Source organism: Canis aureus, chromosome 10 (genome assembly GCF_053574225.1).
Source record: "Canis aureus isolate CA01 chromosome 10, VMU_Caureus_v.1.0, whole genome shotgun sequence".
Classification (NCBI taxonomy): domain Eukaryota; kingdom Metazoa; phylum Chordata; class Mammalia; order Carnivora; family Canidae; genus Canis; species Canis aureus.
In genome coordinates, this window is record NC_135620.1 from 39,599,926 (window position 1) to 39,618,918 (window position 18,993).

At 38.5% G+C, this 18,993-nt stretch overlaps 1 protein-coding gene across 3 annotated transcripts in view; it reads left to right on the plus strand.

Annotated features, from left to right (window-relative positions):
- Positions 1-18,993, plus strand: part of ADAMTSL1 (ADAMTS like 1) — an 873,417-nt gene that overhangs the window by 137,666 nt on the left and 716,758 nt on the right. The gene's annotated exons all lie outside the window — the stretch shown is intronic.

An 18,993-nucleotide genomic window follows, 5' to 3' on the forward strand; every position in this document is an offset into this window, starting at 1 on the left:
AGGAAATCTGTTCATTCCATGCCAGTCTTTTCAGATAAAGGCCAATCAAATTTAACATTGAGTTATCAAGTTACTGAACATGAAACTAGCTTACAAAATACCACAGAATGTATATGAATGCTGTTGATGTTATTGAGTAAATAATATAGTTTATAATGAATGAGGGACATTGTATAATAATCGATGATCCTTTTATTCAGCAAATACTTATTGTATGTTACCATTTATAAACCAATGTGTCTTAAGCCATCTATCCTTAATTGCAAATGAGCTTAGGAAGAAAATCAGAAATTTATGAGGAATAAGATATTATTTTGAACCATCTGTGAGTAAGGAGAAGAGTTACAGCATAAATATTTGGAATTAAGGAATTAAAGATTCTAAAACTGTGTAATGTCTAACTGAATAATTGTATTTTATCTATTCAATTTGTGGTATTTAGCAATTACACAGAAAAACAATTCTAATGCTTTTCAAAATTCAAGTTAAAAATTATATTTCTATTTTTCCTGTGATTTGTGGCCAGATACTTTGATGATACCCCTCAGTAAGAGATACTTGCTCACATTAGTTCCTCCTTAAATTTCCTTAAATTTACTATCATTTTGTTCCATAGGCTGTTGAAAAGAAACCATTTGGCATAGCATATGATGCCAAAACAAAAATCACTTTATTAAATAAATTCAAGTATTACAGTGTATTGCTATTACACAAGATTCCATATTTTAAAAAATAAATTGGCGCTCACCCTTTTATTTTGGGATAGTTAGCTAAGGGCAGACTCTAGTAAACCAGGAGGAAAATAGTCTACTATGAAATGAATAACTTAAATACATGTTCTCTTTTATCTATCATGTTGTGAAGTATTCACTTTCAATCCTGGATGAGATCACAGAGACTCAGAGTGTTCAAAACTGGGATAATTCCAGTGCTCTTTTTCTGTCAGTGGAGCCAATGCAGGGGAAAGGTCAAGTGGAGTGGGACACATCAGAATGGTGGAGGAATCACACAGGACAGAGCAGTAATCCCCAGTCATTGTGCCACAGGAAAGAGCTCGTGGGAATCCACACAGATTGCATGCTCTGATTTCATTCATTTCAAAAAATAATTGGACAAAGTAAACATTTAATAAAATAACTGGACAAAGTAAACTAGAATCATCTTTTGAATGTCTGTCCATGCATAACATTTTTGGGCTGAGTGGTTTCCTTGTCACAAAACACCCTCTTTTCTCACAAATTCTGCCTCTTGCTATTGCAGGGACATTTGGCTCTGCCCCTCCTTTGCGAGGGGGTGTTCTACACCAGAGCCAGGACTCCAATTTCCATCCTGGTTCAGAATCAGCAATCACAGGACTCACATTTTATCCTTCCATTGCCTTTCTCTCCCTTCATTTATGGGACCATGTATATTTTTATGAATCCTTTCCCTTTTCCAAAGTTAAAAGAGAGAAGTAGGTAAACACAGTTGCTCCTGCTGTAACTCCATATGGAAACCCACTTTCTCAATGAGTGAGTTGTAGATCTAAGAAGTGCACTGAGCTGTCTCTCTCAAGCTTTTCCCTCTGGGAATGTGCAGCTGGATGGGATTCTTAATTCAAAAGAGAAAAAAGGGAGGATATGTGTGTTGGGGGTGGGGTGCATGCAGTGGAATGATCAATGTAGTCTGGAGGGACACATAGGGAAAAATCTGCAAAATGTTAATCTCCACCATCCCAGATGATTCTCAGCCTATTCAATTTTAAATTTACAGTAGCATCCTAGAGATACTTGGAATTTGAGAAGTCAGGATTAGATGAACTTTCTGGCTGTTTTTTTTTTTTTTTTTTTTTTTTGCCATTCACAATTTAGGAGTCCCATTTTATTTGAACTAATTCCAAAAGGCTAGCTGGAGGAACATAAAATCAAAGTTCTATGATCATAATTTCTACATTCACATTTAAGAATCTAGTATATTTTTTTATAAATTTATTTTTATTGGTGTTCAATTTGCCAACATATGGAATAACACGCTGTGCTCATCCCGTCAAGTGCCCACCTCAGTGCCCATCACCCAGTCACCCCCACCCCCTGCCCACCTCCCCTTCCACCACCCGTAGTTCGTTTCCCAGAGTTAGGAGTCTCTCATGTTCTGTCTCCCTTTCTGATATTTCCCACTCATTTTTTCTCCTTTCCCCTTTATTCCCTTTCACTATTTTTTATATTCCCCCAATGAATGAGACCATATAATGTTTGTCCTTCTCCGATTGACTTATTTCACTCAGCATAATACCCTCCAGTTCCATCCACGTCGAAGCAAATGGTGGGTATTTGTCATTTCTAATGGCTGAGGAATATTCCATTGTATACATAAACCACATCTTCTTTATCCATTCATCTTTTGATGGACACCGAGGCTCCTTCCACAGTTTGGCTATTGTGGACATTGCTGCTAGAAACATCGGGGTGCAGGTGTCCCGGCATTTCACTGCATCTGTATCTTTGGGGTAAATCCCCAGCAGTGCAATTGCTGGGTTGTAGGGCAGGTATATTTTTAACTCTTTGAGGAACCTCCACACAGTTTTCCAGAGTGGCTGCACCAGTTCACATTCCCACCAACAGTGCAAGAGGGTTCCCCTTTCTCCACATTCTCTCTAACATTTGTGGTTTCCTGCTTTGTTAATGTTCCCCATTCTCACTGGTGTGAGGTGTTTTCTCATACAGATATAAGATCTTTGAGAGTAGAGATTCTCTTCTGTTTTCACATGTCCTATGGCATGAACCATAAACTGAACATTCGTGAATGGATAAATGGATCAATGAAAGGATTATCACACATAGCTTAAAATTAATGCTCAATGGCTACATTTCTGTGAAATCTCATTGGCTTCTTTGCTTCTTTTAACTTATAGACTTATACTCATTTTGGGTGTTTGTAAATTCTAAATTTCAAAGTTTGTATATAGTTTTGAAAACTTTGAGGCATTAGGTAGCCTCATATTTTCTGGAGAGATCTTTGAGTCGTAGAATTGGAAAGAAATAACAAATAGAATTGTTGCTCATACCCAACAGAATTATGCTGGTATTCAAAGATGGATTCATAAAGCTGTATTTGCTATAGATCTTGTTGGTGGGCTCAGAATAAATCTAGAAACAAGGAGAGGGTTTGATAAAGACATGAATTTTTAGTAAATATCTTTGAAGAATTCCGTACCATGGGAAAAAGCAATTTCAAACTTCCAAGAGCTTCTCTGCAGCTGGGAAAGTAAATTCCTATAAAACCTTTTTCATGGTTAGCTCCAAAATATGAAGGCTGGCTTTAAACACTGTACTGACTCATGTCTTACCCAGAGGGACAGATTCCCAACTCTGTTGGGATGTGCCTGCAATGATTTCCTGTATACAGAGATGGAACAGCTATTGCCTTTGCTGGCAATTTCTAATCATAGAGTAAGGAGACTGCATGTCTGTAAGGATTTAGGTTTTCATCTTTAATTACAGTGTGTTAACCTATCAATCCCTTTGCCAAGTTCACTTATTTGTACGTCTGCTTGCCATTTTCATGTACCATTGTGATCTTCATGTGTTTCATTAAATTGGCTCACTTTGAAGTTCAATTAATTAATTATTTTTTTTGAAGTTCATTTAATTTAAAAGTAAACTTGATATCACAGCCATAAATGTAAAGTCAGTGACACAGGCCATGGGCCACAGGTAACCAAACATACACACGAAGTAAACGAAGCAGTGTCATTAGAGTCTATACACTGGGGTCTGTTCAAGGGTCTGTGGTTGAGGTCTGTTTACTCCTTGTTAAATGGGAGATTATCAAGTCTTCAAAAGAAGTTAAAAATAGGACCACCACAATGATCCATTCTCCTTCACTTCACCAAAATGATTGAATGAGATGCAGAAAGAAATAAGCTTGTTGACCTTATGATGTTATTTGATATAGTGTAACTATGTTCTTTTATATCCTCTTGCGTATTCTGGAAAACAATTTCAATATACCTAAAATCTTGGGTACCATCAGTAGCGAGGCATCCCACATCTCAGGAAACACTGCTGTATAATAAAGTAAGGCTTTCAGCACTGAAATTGATGCAGCAATAACAAAGTTGTTGAGCATCTATTTCTCATATGACTGGGCTGCTAGCGTCATCAGTTAACTAGTTTTGAGTTACACAGGGAAAGGTAGTTATAAATGTTCATAACTTTAAGATTCAGAAGATAAGGTTATTTAAACCTGGTTAACTTTAAGGTGGCTTTAAAATACCTAAAATAATGATTTTATTCTTATTTTTTTATGTATCTACACTCCAATGCTCTTGGAAATACTATGTGGTCCCTTTATGTAATATGTACCTACATGTACAGAATGCATATGATTATGATGAGACTGGCTCTTTACTGAAATGCTGTTCCTATATATTTTTAGGTAATGAATGACTACTGTCCTTGAAATATTTTTCTGATGTTTATTCTTTTGACTTCAACAGCACTTTCTGGGGAGATTTTTAAAAAATTATGGCTCTGAGGTTCTGATAAGGTTAGTAACAGTGAGTTCAGTAAACAGGCTGTTAGTTTAGGAACTAAAGTGTTTAAGAGTGTGGCCGACTCTCTGGATTGTAATCCCAGCTCTACCATTTAGTATCCATGTAACTTTGGTCAAGCTATTTCATCTTTTTGTGCCTGTTTTGTCATTGGTGACATGACAATAATAATAATAACAGTGTCTGCCTCATTTGTTTTACTTAAAAAGTTAATATAGGTATCTAATGTTTAGAACAATGCCTCACATGCAGTAAACATTCAAAAGCATTAGCTAATGTTCCTACCCACTACTGATTACCCTACATGGCCTTTTGCCATGATATGAGATAAATACAAAAGCCACCCAACTACGTTGAAACCATGGTCATTGTCATTCCATTTTATATTTTAGTTAAGTATAAGTAAGTGGGTGACTTAGGTTAAGCATAAGAAGTTCCTGAGCTTGAGAATTACTGTCATGCTACTCCAAGTCTTCCTGGGGCCATTACACAATACGAAGGGGATATTATTCATAGGAAGGCTGGAGTAATACTCAGCACATAGAGCTGTCGGCGGTGCTAAGCTTTACAACAGCAGTAGGACATAGGAACTTGGAGAATCTAGTTTGGAGGCGTGCCACCGCAGTGATTAAAAGCTTGTAAAATAAGATCTATGGAGGAAGGCTAAAGAAATTTGGATTGTTTACCCTGGAGAAGAGAAGACTTAAGGGTGATTTAGTGCTGTTATTGAAGCATAAGAGGATTCTTTTTTAGAGTTTCATGGAAAGCTCCTCTGTAGTCCTCCTGAGATCCAAACAGGAGGAGGTGGACTGACAGTGCAACACAAAGGATTTAGGGTAGGTAAGAAAAGCTTTTCAACAGGACATTTTTTAATAATTTGAAAGGGAGACTGTGTTTTTTCTAAAGGTTCTAGTAATAATCATTTGAAGTGGTTTGATCTGGTCCTGCCTTGAGGCATAGGAGTGGGTATTTTGCTATAGAAGGCACCTTCTACAAATCACTAAAGGCCTGGCCGGCCTGGTTCTCAGAGATAGCTACTTTATTAAGATAACAACTCTTCCCATCAGCACAAATGTAAGTAGCCCCCAACAATAAAGCCCACCTGGAAGGACTGCAATCTAGGTTTATTAAGTAGAAACACAAACATTTCAGTCTTGGAGATGAAAGCTCTCAGCTAGAATCATGACTAACCGTGTGTCCCCCTGGATCCCTCTGTAAGTTTTCTGAATTGTCAATCTAGAAACTTTAATATATTCAACAAGTTTTCACTGAACATACTCTGTGTAGTAGTAACTGTGAAGTTCTAAGGATATAAAACAAGTAAGACATATTCTTTGCCTTCTAGATGCTCACACTCTAACTAGGTAAGGCAGGATGTAAAAAAAAAACAATTATAGTGCAGCATAATGTTGCCTTAGGAGCATTTTGCTCTGAGATCCTAGAGGAGACTGCCTAACATGGCCTTGTTGGGTCAGGGTAGTTTACAGTGGATGTGGCCCTTGATATAAATCTAGAAAGATGAGTAAGATTTACCAGATGAATTTCAAAACAAAAGAACAAAGCTGAAGGAGATTCCAGGCACAGGGAACAGCATGTGCAAACACATGAAGGTATAAGGAAGGATGGTTTATTTAGGCAATTAACTATATGTCTAGAGCTGCCCTACCAGTACAATAGTCATTAACCACATGTGGCTAGTAAGACATACTTGAAATGTGGTATCTGAATCAAAATCTGCTGTGAGTGTAACATACACACAAAGATTTCAAAGACTGAGTACAAAAAAATATATTTCACTATAATTTTTATGTACTACATGTTGAAATGATATTATAGATATAGTAAGTTAAAATATGTCATTAAAGCTAATTTCACCTATTTTGCATTACTTTTTTTTTGATGTGGTTACTAGAAAAATTTAAATTACTTATATGGCTCACATTGGCAGTTTGTGTTACACTTCTGTTGGAATGCTCTGGTCCAGAATATAAAGTTCTCCTGGAAGTGAGGCAAAGTGTGGGAGGTGAAGGTAGAGAAGTATTCATGGATTAGATTACTGTAGAGCAGTAGATTCAGAAATTTTGTTTGCAATTCACAATATAAAGTATATAATATACTGCAACTTATTACATATATATACATAATAAGCATAAACGTAATAGAAACATGCAAAGAAACCAAAACAAAATGTTTACAAGTTTGCTCCGTTGCTTTGCAGTACTTTCTGATATTCACTATCCTATTCTATTTCATAGTCTTTCATTGCTGGTTAAAATCCATTAAATTGATCTTAAAATCCACTCATCTACTAATGGGACACAACTTATAGTTTTAAAAATGCTGAAATTTAATCTTCTCAACAAATCTGGGCTTTGTTTTCTACTTGCTGAAGTGCTTTTTTTCAGAACTGTGAATACTATTGGATTTTTTCCTTAGACTCCATTCACATGTTTAAGGTAGTTGGGTAGAAGTGAGGAAATGACCAGAATTAGACATGGGGCTGAAATCACTTTAACAGTCAGTGGGAAAGATCAGGGGGCTCTAAACTATGGGCATGGCATTAGCAGTAAAGAGAAGAGAATCAGTAAAAAAGTGGTGAAAATTAAGGGAAAAACTAGTTGAAGGTCTATAGATGGGATTGGGTGGGCGATTGTGAGAGAGGAGAGTGTTAAAGTCTATAGTCTTTAGTTTCTGGTTTGAGTGGCAAGATGGAGGTAGTGCCATCTGCAGTGATAAGTAATACAGACAGAGCCGGTTTGGGGAATGTAAGGAGTTTGGGTCTAGACGTATTGGTTGGAGGTATCTGCATGATATGTAGTTACCCATTGGGCCAAGTCATCAATGTTTAGCTTAGATATGAGACTTCAGGTACAAATTGGAGAACCCAAGGATGGTGTGTGGGATGAAAAGAGAATAGGGAGGAAGACTGAATTCTGAGAAATATGAACACATGAAAAGCCAGAAGAACCACAAAGAAGGATAGAGTAGGAGAACATGATCTAGTGAAGCCAGGGAAGGAGAGAGTGTCAACGAGGAGTAGACAGCTAGTCATTTTTCTTTTTTTAAAAGATTTTATTTATTTATTTAAGAGAGACACACAGAGAGAGAGAGAGAGAGAGGCAGAGACCCAGGCAGAGGGAGAAGCAGGCTCCCAGTGGGAGCCTGATGTGGAACTTGATCCCAGGAAGCTGGGATCACACCCTGAGCCAAAGGCAGATGCTCAACCACTGAGCCCCACAGCTAGTCATTATACAGAGAGTCAAATACTGGGAAAAGCTGGTCTGATTTGGTCTAGGAAGCTGTTTATCAAAGATGGTCCAATAGAAGCTTAGGATAGTGCAGTTGGGTGAAAAACTACCCAAAAAAGAACAGAGATAATGTACTGTATACATTTTTTCAAGAATTTTGGCTGGGGAGGGAATGTAAGATTAAGGAAAGATAGAGAAAGAGATCTTGGAATAAAAATGCATGAAGAGATGAATAGCAGAAAATGGAGAGTGCAATCTTGAGCAAGTGTTTTGGCTGTTGGATTTTTTTGGTTTTTTAAATTTTAAGAAGGAAAAGGTTTGAGTATCTTTATAAGCTAAGCTAAATGAGTAAATAGGGAGAATTTGAAGAAAATCATGGGACAGTGTCATGAAAAAAAAAAAAAAAAAAAAAGCCCCTCAGGAGATAAAGAGATCTTACAGCTGAACCAGAAGCCATGGAATGAATGAAGGAATAGGATTAAGCAGGGAGAATCGGGGAGAATGAGGGTTGTGGGGATATGTGATGAGTTGCTGAGCAGAATAGAAGGACCCCCCCCAGGGGATTGGACACTGTACAGCTTGTGGTATTGGTGGGTACACAGGACCCACCCTTTAGCAGCAGTGCTCATCAGACTGGGTCCAGGGGTGAGGAAGAAAGGTAGTGGGTGTATTTGGGATCAGAGTATTACCAGAAATTTAGAACCTGAGCTAGAAAGGGCAAGAAGAGAGAAGGAGTCAAGGAAATAAGGATCTTAATGAAGTCAAAGATCAAGTGGATTTGGAATAAAAGAGAAAGAAGAAAGGAGAGGACACTGTAGTTAAGATTTTTTTTTAAGATTTCATTTATTTATTCATGAGAGTCACACAGAGAGATTGAGGCAGAGACATAGGAAGAGGGAGAAGCGGCTCCCTGCAAGGAGCCTGATATGGGACTCGATTCCAAACTCTGGGATCACGCCCTGAGCCAGAGGCATACATTAAATTACTGAACCACCCAAGTGTCCCTGCAGTTAGGATGTAAGGTTTTGACATCAGTTTTCTGAGATAGAGGCTTTGTGCAGAATGGCATGTGCTTCAGTTCATCATAATCTCCTGAAAACAAGTGAGCAGGACGGGGAACCATAATTCAAGTTACAAAACTAATCTTTTGTTTGTTACCGGATGTTTTCAGGTCTAAAACATTTCAAAATTTGGTCATTCCAGAGATTATCCACGTAAGCACCTTTGAATTTATTTGGATAACAAGAAGTATGTGTATGTGTTTGCATATTCTCTCTTCTGACCAGATACTTGGAATGTTGGGAATTCCTGCCTTATACAAAAGGATCTCCATAGTAAAGAAATAGTTAAGTGTAGTTCAGGATTCAGTTAAAAGGTTAGTAAGTGATTATGTTAGTTTTACAAATTCTCAAGTGTGACAAATACTATGTACTGATTAGACTATGATAAAAATGTAAGGAATGCTAATATATTCAGGGGACAGTAATGTCAAAGCTGATTTCAGACACAAGTGAAATGACATTTGTCAATGGTATTCTGTTTTTATGCATATATCTAGCAAAGCACAAGCAAACATACGAAAGGAATATGTGCGATTGAGAAATTTCCTGTATCAGGGTGTTCCCTTAAAAAAGTAGATAACTGTTGTAGGCATGTGCCAATACCTCAGAGCACAGCCAATGAGTTATTCGATATACTGTGTGTTCCAGGATGACTCAATTTGGGGAGCTTGGATGTCAGTGCTAGAGAGATCCGGTGAAGGGACTAAATAATGAGATTCATCAGCCTCACTTTCTGTGTCCCCCTTGCTAGAACGTGATCCTCAACTCCATCCCCATTTGAGAGAAAGGACTCTGAGTTCTGTTTTAATATAGAACAAGCTCAACAGTTCCAAGCCCTTGACAGTGCCAGAAACTTCCTTAAGCTCTTAGCTTTTCTGGCAACTGTTAGAACAAGAACATTGCCCTTTACATGGCCAAGCTTGTGTTTTCCGGGTGGTCCCAAAGCCATGGACCTTGGGGAGCCTACTTTTGGACTGTATTTGTCCTTTTTTTTCTTGTTTTTCAGGGAAATGATAGTTGCAAAAGCACATAATGGACAGATTGAAGGCCTCTCTGAGTATTTTTCATTACTTTCAGTGGCAGCTGTTGGCTTTTATGTTTCTTACTACTGTTATGCAAAGCATGATTTCATGTGATAGTCATGTTGCTGGATGTGTAACAATAGGAAGAAAGTAAATGTGACCCTCAAAAGTGAGTCAAAACAGAGCAACCCAAAAATAGAGAGTGTCTACATCTTGTAAAGTTTTGATAAGTCCTACAGATCTTGACTCATTCTTCAGAATGAACATATTTTGCTAGTCCACTCTATGAACTATTTGTAGGAACTCAGATATAGTGGGTTTAGTTTTTAAAGTAGAGAATGTTATTTTTCTACCTGACAGATAATGTACCTTAAACATTGGTATTGCCAAAGATTGGTCATCAGCAGATATCTCAGAGTTTGCATTGCTCATCCAGGAAAAAAAAAAAAAAAAAGGAAAGAAAAAACTTGGACCACCTGTAATTTTTTATCAATATGTTTATGGAAGGTCCACTTCTCTTTGAAGGGTTAGTAGCTATTAGACCGATAGTTTTCCACACCTATTGAGCTGTGAGAAGAGTGATGAATGGCTCAGTCCCCCAGTTCACTCTGTCAGGAGGTGACATGCAAAACCACCTGCTGGCTTAGACAGTATCTCTCCTCTTTCCCAAAGACAAAATGTTACAGCTCCTTGTTAGTAGGGATTTTATATGTTATACATTTGCAGCTTAGGGGCAATAGTATAGGTAATTTGGTGTTCAGTTCCAGGTTGGTTCCCTATTTCGGAATTGAGATAATGAAGGTGATATGTAGATAGTTTCCCTTTGGGGAGATTCATAGAGTTGTCAATTATGGTCTTCATCAATGAATCACACTTAAATTGGGGACATTATAAGAGGTACAGAACAGGGACACCATGCCCATCACTACATGTTTTCCTTTCTTCCAAATTCCAGGACTCATGGATCTAACATAGCCACTGTCTACTCTTCAAGGTAACTCCCAAAGTCTATGATAGACAGCAATTCATAACTTGAATTGTGTTCACTGGGAAGATAAGTCTACATGGAGATGAGTGATTTAATCCAGATAGGTACCCAGCCTGGTAAGCATCACATCTCAACTGGTTTTGATGCCTTCTACTTAGTCACTTGAACTCCTGTAAAGAGCTGTTCTAGAAATCAATCTAGGTGATATTTATAGAACCATTAGGATCGAAAGGGGTTATGTCTGGTTTTCATTTGTATTTACACACTTGTAGAGGAGATTACATGTCACAGTGGTGTTTGCAACTGGGCATTGTTGAAGGCTGTTGATAGGGACATCATGCATGTCTAGAAGCAGCACAGAATGCCCTCTTTCCTGAGTGAAAATGAGTATACTTTCACAAATAACTAAGTCACGCTGTTATTTTTTTTTAACTTGCCTGCATTTTTGATACCCATGGAACTGTATGGAGATAAGACATAACTTGAAGAAGCCTTGGCAAGATATCAAAAATGATGGGTTCTGATTCCCACTAAGTGAGTGACCTTGAGGAAATCACCTAATATCTGGGGCCAGGATGTCATTATTTTCTAAAGAAAGTGGTGCTAGGTATAACTTCAGAATACACTTGGGGACTAGGAATCCTACTTGAGCATCCTCAAGAGCTATTTTAAACTAATGCTCTAAGAGATGACTTTGCACAGAAGATCACTAGCCTGTTTTATGCTTGGCTCATGAAACTCTGAATTTCTTGCATTAATGGGGGTGAAGTTACAAGAGGAAGCAAGTTAATTTTTTTGGTGAATAGTATAAGTTGTTAGATTCATTTCTCATTTCTTGGAGCACCTCAAAAAGTCCCTAAATTTTGAGCTGGGGACAGGAGGTTAAAAAATCATGTCTCTCTGTTGTGGTTCTGGCCAAAGGAGCCCACCAGCTGATGAATGCCATATCTCCTGTAATGACAGGCAATTCAGGCTTCCCTTTGGCTTAACAAACATCTTTTAGAGCTTCTAGGGTCATTTCCTTTTATAAAACTGTAAACACAATGCAGGAAGCTCCATCCAGGATGTCCAGGCAATGCCAAAGAATGTGGTGCTTGGTATGGAGATGCCTGCAAATAGATGTGACATAGCAGAGATAAAAGAGGATGTTGTCTGTTCTCAGTGACCACAGAGAAGGTTCAGCAGCAGTTGTAGAAGTGGGGTGAAGGGGGCTGTTGGCTTTTCAGAGGCCTTGTCTCATGCACTGCCCTTGAACTTGTGTGCTCTGGAGTTCATCCCTGGAATAGTTCAGAGAGGCTAGGTCTGGAGATTCCTGCTCTGCTGCTTGCATTGCATAAAACTTATAATTCCCTAAGGGTCTCCATGGGTCTGCTGTGTTTGCACAAGAAATATTAAAGGGTGGCAGTTGCTTCCTTCTTCTGTAAGGCTTCTTTTGCCTGACACTTCGGCCATTCTTTCTTTGGTAAATTTATTTCTCAACTTTGATTTCTTCTTATTCAGAAAGAGATGTTATTCAGCCACTCAGAATAAATTTATTTGAAATGAATGTACATTCCTTATTTCCCTCCCTCTTTCCCTTCCTCCCTGTTTTCCTCCCTCCCTCTTCTTTTTCTTTCATCCTCTTCTCATCCTTCCCCTCTCCTCCTTTCTCTCCCTCCCTCTTTCCTTCCCTTCTGTTTTCCCTTCCTTTTTTCTTTTATAAAAATTCTATGAGGGGGAAAATAAATTACTTCCCTCTGAGCCCTGATGCAAATTTCTTTACTGCAGTGTTATAATGGTAATTGACATTTGTATCATTTCTATTCTAATGACAATACTGCAATAGCTATTATTCAGGTTATTAAAACTCCAATGTGAAGTATGTAAGGTACACTTGTATGCATTTTTGTAACTAAGCACTGAGTCTGAGGTCACAGTCAATGTCTAAAAGTTTTATTTGAAGCAAAAAAGCCATGGTAGTTCCCGTATGGGAGCCACGAAGTATTCTTAGGACTCATTCCACCCCACTGCACTCTTTGTGGAGATGGAACTCTGATTACTATGTAAATAAAATGAATTTCATATATATATTTTGATGAAGTCAGTTTCAATATAAAGGTCTTGTAAAAGTCAACTACATTGCTTTATAACACACCAAAATCATTTCGTTTTGGCATATACCTGAACTGACTGCATTGATTGATTCAAGAAGGAAAATAGTTCATTTCTAGAGGAAGAAAGGGCAACAAAATCATAGCCAGTATAAGAAAATGAATTAGGGAGGGAGAGTAACATCCTTGGCCTGAGCCCACCTTGGGAAGGCTATGTGACTCTATCAGGAGGCCTCAGCTCCTTAGACCTGGCCAAGCTTTTGGGGTATTTCTTCCCTAAGAGCTGACCTAATCTTGGGAAGTTCCTGCCAGAGGTAGTCTGTGCATGTAAAAGGTATTGACTGAATATTTAGTGATAAGCTATTTATTAAATCCTCAGGAACCCAAACTGGCATTTAGTCCATCTGAATTCCAAAGGATATAGTATAGTGTTTATACAAATAAATTCATCAAAGTAATGAGCAACTAAAAACGCTGCACAATTTAAACATCTCACATTGAATGCCCAATGAAAGAGTGAGGATATTACTTTTTTCTCTTTTATTGGGCTCTTGCTTGGTTTAATTTGAGTCTTCTCTCTCTTCTTTTTAATAAGGCTGGCTAATGGTTTATCTATCTTATTAATTCTTTCAAAGAACCAACTCCTGGTTTTGTTGATCTGTTCCACAGTTCTTCTGGTCTCTATTTCATTGAGTTCTGCTCGAATCTTTATTAACTCTCTTCTGCTGGGTGTAGGATCTATTTGCTGTTTTTTCTCTAGCTCCTTTAGGTGCAAGGTTAGCTTTTATATTTGAGTTCTTTCCAGTTTTTGGATGGCTGCTTGTATTGCGATGTATTTCCCCCTCAGGACTGCTTTTGCTGTATCCCAAAGATTTTGAAGGTTGTATCTTCATTCTCATTAGTTTCCATGAATCTTTTTAATTCTTTCTTAATTTCGTGGTTGACCCTTGTTTGGTTTTCCTACATAATATGGCATTTAATAATTGTAACTTCCTCAAATCCTTTGAAACAAAGGTCTATTCCTGTGGTTTGGCCTTTTATTTTGTTCACTTTGTGTAGGTAGTTGAGCCCTAATAAAACCATTGCTCAATATAGGAAATATCTGGAGTATTTTATGAAATTTAGGTTATGGCCATTTTGACATGCTACCAGATTAATGTATCATTCTGCACATATTGTTGAGATCCTTCTGTGGGCCAGATATCATCTTCCTTGTTGGGTAGACATAAGTAAACAATGCTGATATGGTTCATATCTTCAAAGAACTTAAAACTTGCAGAAAAAGATATGTAAGCAAACAAATGCATGGTTATGTGGTTATAAGTGCTATGGCAGAAATGATGAAGACACAGTGATAAAAATAATGCCTTGAAGGGGTGATCAGGAAAGAACTGAGAAGCTAAGCATTAAACTGAGTCTTGGGAAAGAATTAGAAGCACCCTGTCTTTGGATAGGAGTGCTTTGAAGAGTATTCCAATCAAAAAGAACAGAGCATTTCAAGACCTTTTAGAGGCTTTTACAGGCTATTGAGGTTGGTCACTGTGGCTGCCTCATGTGCCTAACTACAAGGATTTAGAGTTAGTGGCTGGAAGACAGAATTTTGTTGAGTGAATCATGAGTCTTTACGTGTGTAGAGAGGAGCTGGGGATGATATGTACGTTGTTGGAATATCATTTGTCATAATATGTGGAATGTGAGTTGTCAGAGAGTAGGAGAAAAATGGGCTAGCGAGGAGGTTTTTGCACTAGTCTAGGTGAGCCATTTGATGGCAGTAGTGATGGAAATGAGTGGTTCAAGATAAACTTGAAATTACCATTTGGTAGATTGCCTACGGGAGATGAGGCATATGGAAGGATACTGAATGACATCCCATGATGTTGACATTTCCTGAGATGGAAAGTGTGAAAGCAAAACAGTCCAGGAGGAGGAAGAGGGTAGAGATTGAGTGGTCTATTTTGGATAAGCAGAATTCCACATGCTTGTGAAATGTTCAAATGGAAATAAGTAGTTGGATATAAAAATCTGAACTTTGGGCTGGGAATATAAATGTGGTAGTTATCAACATAGAGATGACATTTAAAACCATGGAAAGAAAGGCCAAAGACAAAGATATGAAGGCCTGGGGCATATTAAAAGGTCAAGTAGAGGAGAAGGAGACAGAAACTGCTGCCAGAGAGTGAGAGAAATGAGAAGAGTGATGTTATGGAAGTCAAGGAGATAATGAGTCCCATTACTGAAAAGGGGTCCCTCAGGGTTAGCACTGTGAAGTCACCAGTGATCTTGTTGGGCGGTGGAGTGGCTGAGGAGTAACAGGGAGGCAGAGAAGTGTAGACATCAAGTAAATACTATATAAATGAAAATTAACTGTGAAGAAAAGTCAAGAAATGGAAGAATAGCTGAGAAGTACTGTGGGACCCAAGGAAGATTTTTTAAATGTGTGCTTGCCCTCAGTAGGTGGATGAATAAATAAATTGTGGTACATGCAGACAATGGTATATTATTTAGCAATAAAAATAAATGAACCATCAAGACTTGAAGGAAATTTAAGTGTGTATTACTGGGTGAGAGAAGCCATGTGGAGAAAGGTACATACTGTATGATTCTAGACATTCTAGAAAAGACAAAACTATAAAAACAGTAAAAAAAAAAAAAAAGTCAGTAATTGTATAGTGGGGTGGGGACTGGGGGAAAGAGATGAATAGGTGAAGCACAAAGGATGTTTAGGCAGTGAAAATACTCTATCTTGTATTATAATGATCAATATATGTCATTGTGCATTTGTCCGTACTCCTAGAATGTATACCACCAAAAATGAACCCTAAGTTAAACCATTGATTTTAGATGATTATGATGTGTCACTTTAGGTTCATCCTTGGTAAAAATTTACTGTTAGGGTGAGAGCACAGTATGCTTGTGTTGTAGCAGGAGGTATATGGAAAACTCTGCATCTTTCACTTGATTTTATTGTAAACTTAAAACTGTTCTTTAAAAAAGCCTTAAAAATATGTGTATGCTGATAGGAGGCAGAGGTTGCCAAGGAGAGAAGGGGATAATCCCAGGAGGTGAGAAGGGATGGAAAGGGATTAGTGTCTCTGAAGAGTCTTCTTAGGATGCAGCCAGAGAAGATGTGGCTAATTCAGGCAACTTTGTAGGTGAGAAGTTTGGGCCTCCCTTTGGAGCTTCTGGTTCCACATGAAGTATGGGATGTTTTCATCTAGAAGTAAAGTGGTAAGAAGGGAGGGAGGTAGAAGATTTGAACAGAGAGAGAAGATGTCAACCAGTTATATAGGAGAATAGAGGGAATGCAGGCCTACTAGAGAAGTAAAAATAGTAGCAAAGCTGAGCTGTGCTGAGAGCTCATGCAGGGCTTGTGAATATGGAGTTACAGTAAAACCATTATAACAGTATACAGTATATTTACAAGCATGACTCATGATAGAGAATAAGGATACATTTTTAGAATTTTTAATATTTTTTATATTTTTAATTTTTCTCTCCCATTGTCCCTTTTATCATTGTGCAGTGGTTTAAGTTTTCTCTTTGCCTCAAAAAAAAAAAAAAAAAAAAAAACTCTGGATAATCTGTATGCCTTCTAGGGAATAGGAGGTCCTACAGATATATAAAGTTGAAAAATACTATAGATTCAGGGACACCTGGGTGGCTCAGTGGTTGAGCGTCTGCCTTTGGCTCAGGGCGTGATCCCAGAGTCCTGGGATCAAGTCCCACATCGAGTTCCTCAAAGGGAGCCTGCTTCTCCCTCTGCCTAGGTCTCTGCCTCTCTCTGTCTCTCATGAATAGATAAATAAAATCTTTTTTTAAAAAATACTACAGATTCAGAAATTAGAATGTTGAGTTCTAGATATTTGTATTTCAGCCTTCAATCTTCATCCAAAGGTAAGATTTCTTTTCTTTCCATGCCTCCTCTGTTCCCACTCCCAGCCAGGGCCTTGCTGACTCTTATTTTCAGGCTCTTTCTGGGTTAGTGCTTAGGCAAAAAGGAGAAGAAAGGAAGCTCAGAGGGTTTCTCCTCTGCTTGACAGATGCACTTGTAAATGGGTAGATATTTTTGGGCCTGGCATATATTTAAGTCTGTATCATCTTTGGAGGACATTTATGGGTTTTCCTAGAATCCCCTTCTAAGCCCTTCCAAGTGCATCTCCTCTGATATAATCATATTCCATCCCTGTGACTACCTCTCCTCTCAGCTCCTAGGTTTCCAAGAGTCCAGTCCACAGATACACTTGGTGGGAATCCCATTACCCTCCCAGTTAGCCCCTATAATACCTACAAGCCAAAGCGGCTTAAGGCTGGCCCTCTCTTTCATGGGCCATCTCTGACCTCAAGAAACAACAGTGTTTCCTTTGCTCGAATTAATTACAGAGTTGTGCATTCCATTTAGTCACCTCTCCTTGGCTTCTACATCAAAGTGATTTATCAGCTTATCTCTCCTGTCCTCAAGGTTTTTGGGACAGGATTCAGAACTGTTGTCCCCTGAGCCGTCATCTACAGGTGTGATGCACTGAGCTCTGACTAGTTCCTTAGAAATAGCCCTAGCTAGTGTTGACACTGTAGGGAGTGGGTATCCCTAGACATCTTCTGTTGGTGGCGGGTACAAGGTTCAGCATTCTGGCAGTTCCCACCAAACAAAGCCCCCACTTCTCAAAATGCATCCTGAGTCTTTTACTACCATCCTCAGAGCTGAGGAAGTTGTAAATGTCATGGAATAATTTTCAGTCTTTTCTTTGAAAATTTGTATGCTGGTTAATACTTCATGTTGGAATTTTGTGTTTATCATTTTCTGATACCTCAAGTCAAAGTTCCAGTTTAATATCCTTTAAACCCATTTGTATATTCAAGCAAACCTTGGTACATAGCTGAGGAGCACCATTATGGAGGACATCTAGATTTAGTTTTTTTTTTTTTTTTTCAGGAAAGTAGTATAGACACATGAAAATTGGATGTTATCCCAAAGGCATGATTTTATTGAAGGACCTTAGAGTTACAACTGGACCATAAGAATAATTGAAGGAAGAAAAAGACTGGTGGATTGTGAGGAAGTGGTTGGATTAGAAGTCACAATGAGCTTAAAAAATGTTGTAGTGGAGGTATCTGGCTGGATGAGCTGGGCAGGGATGAAAGATGGTTATAAAAGATTATTTATTGATTATGGAAAGGGCCAAAGAATGACCATGGGAGAGCACGGAAGAGATAGAATGGAGGAAATGGTAATTGTTGGTCAAATAGTGAGAAGACAGAGTGATAAATGGTTCATCTTCAGGATGGTCTAGTTTGTGACTGCTGCCTGGATTAGGAACAGATGGGAAGACAGACCCAAAGTAAAAGTCCTGCGTGAAAAAGGCATAGTGACCACAGAGTAGGTAGAAATGCCAAAGAGATAGGAGGTGGAGAGTAGAGAATGTAGATGGTGTGAGGCTTAAAGGAGCAGTGGTTTTTGTAAGACTGAAGGGGAGATGTGGTGCAGAGGTGAGAAGGGCCACCTAGAAAGACACCTACAAGATGCCTCAATCAAAATTTTAAGATGCCTTATGCATTACAGAGTATGATCATATCCCTTTTTCTGAACCTAGGTACGCAACCTAAGAAAGTTATGCTGTTTTGGAAAGGGCATAGTCAGCAGCCAGGAAACCAGGTTACTACAAGTTATGCTGTTTCTACAAATAACCGGCTGTGGGATCTGGAGCAGCAAGTCACCTAACCCTGAATGCCAAAACCCTGCATTGAACCAGCAGCTTACAAAGCACTTTTGTAATCAAGTTGTCATTTTATAGGCATAACCACCCTATCTGGTACACTCTATCTTATCCATTTTGCAATTAGGAAACTGGGGCCCAGAAGCATTAAGTGATTTGCCCAAACAGCAGGGTTGGACTTGAATGTAGATAATCTGGTCCAAGTCATGCGCCATCCATTTCTACTCTATGGTCATTCTGTCTGTTTTCACTCTAGACACAGCAATGCCCATCTAGACCAATAAAATTTGTATTTTGAGTTGAAAAAAGAAAAAAAAACCCTTCTCTCTTATTATGTCAGCC